Source organism: Phocoena phocoena, chromosome 3 (genome assembly GCF_963924675.1).
Source record: "Phocoena phocoena chromosome 3, mPhoPho1.1, whole genome shotgun sequence".
NCBI lineage: Eukaryota > Metazoa > Chordata > Mammalia > Artiodactyla > Phocoenidae > Phocoena > Phocoena phocoena.
Window position 1 is genome coordinate 95,414,474 of NC_089221.1, and position 2,113 is coordinate 95,416,586.

Consider the following 2,113-nt stretch of genomic DNA (forward strand, 5'->3'; position numbering starts at 1 on the left):
ATCTGTTGTAGTAATCTGTTGTAGTAATTTTTGTTTCTTACAAAAACTGCTGACACATCTAGAAATATTTTCAAAATGCAAGGCATGTTTTTCAGTGCTAAGGCAATTGCTCTGATGCACTTTTCTTGGCTCACTCTCATATGTCACGCTCCATGTTCTGCTGCTTTGCTCAAGGGCTCTACATACAAACAGTTTCACTTGGCTTTGGCCTGCCCATCGTTGAGCCTAAGCTCAACTAAACACATGGAGACTTTGAAAACCTTTCAGAGTAATGCTGTAGTTAAGATCTGGCTAAAGCAAGTATTTCTTCTAACTCCTTGAGCTGCGTATTGCCTTGAGGAATCATCATCTGGATTGTATCCTCTTCAGTGGCACCTTAGTTTCTTTTGAATTCTTCCCTTGCCCAGTCCTTCAGGTATTTATGATCACAATCATTTGGAACTTGCCAAATTGCCTGCAAAATCCTTCTGTGGAGGAGGAGAACTTGTTGCTTTCTCATGAACTGCTTTAGTGTTACTTTTACTGTGGGTAAGCGGGAAGTGGTGATGTCCTCCAGACAGCGAGGTTCGCCCAAGCTCATTTTTTTCTTTTCTTTTTTTAATTTATTTTTGGCTGGGTTGGGTCTTCATTGCTGCACACAGCATTTCTCTAGTTGAGGCGAGTGGGGGCTACTCTTCGTTGTGGTGTACGGGCTTCTCATTGTAGTGGCTTCTCTTGTTGCAGAGCAGGGGCTCTAGGCACATGGGCTTCAGTAGTTGCAGCATGTGGGCTCAGTAGTTGTGGCACACGGGCTTAGTTGCTCTGTGACATGTGGGATCTTCCCAGACCAGGGCTTGAACCCGTGTCACCTGCATTGACAGGCGGATTCTTAACCACTGCACCACCAGGGAAGTCCCAAGCTCATTTCTTTTTAATGCTGCATAATATTCCATTGTCTGGATGTACCAAGTTTATTTGTCCATTCATCTACTGAAGGACAACTTGGTTCCTTCCAAGTTTTGGCAATTGTGAATAAAGCTGCTATAAACATCCATGTTTAGGCTTCTGTGTGGACATAATATTTCAGCTCCTTTGGGTAAACACCAAGGAGCATGATTTCAGGATAATATGGTAAGAGTATATTTAGTTTTGTAAGAAATTGCCAAACTGTTTCCTGAAGTAGCTGTACCATTTTCATTCCCCTCAGCAATGGACGAGAATTCCTGTCATTCTACATCCTTGCCAGCATTTAATCTTGTCAGTGTTTTGGATTTTGGCCATTCTAATAGGTGTGCAGTATTACAACAATTCACTGTTTTAATTTGTATTTCCCTGATGATCTATGATGTGGAGTATATTTTCATATGTTTATTTGCCATCTGTGTATCTTTTCTGTTGAGGTGTCTTTTGAGGACTTAGGTCCCTTTTTTAATCAAGTTGTTTGTTTTCTTATTATTGAGTTTTAAGAATTCTTTGTATATTTTGGATGATAGTCCTTTATCACATGTGTCTTTTGCAAATATTTTCTCCCAATCCATGGCTTATCTTCTCATTCTCTTGACATTATCTTTCACAGAGCATAAGTTTTTAATTTTAATGAAATTCAACTTATTATTTCTTTCAAGAATCATGCTTTTCGTGTTGTATCTAAAAAGTCATTACCATACCCAAAGTCATCTGAGTTTTCTCCTATATTTTCTTCTAGGAGTTTTAAAGTTTTGCATTTTAACATTTAGGTCTATGACCCATTTTGAGTTAATTTTTGTGAAGGGTATGAGTTCTGTGTCTAGCTTTTTTTTTTTTTTTTTTTTTTTGCATATGGATGTCCAGTTGTTCCAGGACAATTTGCTGAAAATACTATTATTGTTCCATTTTATTAATATCCCCAGAGTAAGATATAAAACATAAAGTTAATTAATTCTGATAGTATACTCAGAAATGCCATAGTTTCTATTTGACTTTACAAATAATTTAAGGAAAAGTTGTTTTTGTATTAATTGGGTTCCTAATGGGGATATCCCTTCATATGTAGTTAAGAGTGTATGTTTTAGAGTCAAACTTGATTATACCATTTTCCAGTTGTGTGGTCTTAGGCAAGTTGATTAACTTTTTTGAATCTCAGTTTCCTCATCTT

The 2,113-nt window shown here is 37.4% G+C and overlaps 1 pseudogene; it reads right to left on the reverse strand.

Annotated features, from left to right (window-relative positions):
* Positions 1 to 280: 280 nt before the first annotated feature.
* Positions 281 to 580, reverse strand: LOC136120219 (LYR motif-containing protein 2 pseudogene; annotated as a pseudogene).
* Between the last annotated feature and the right edge of the window lie 1,533 nt (positions 581 to 2,113).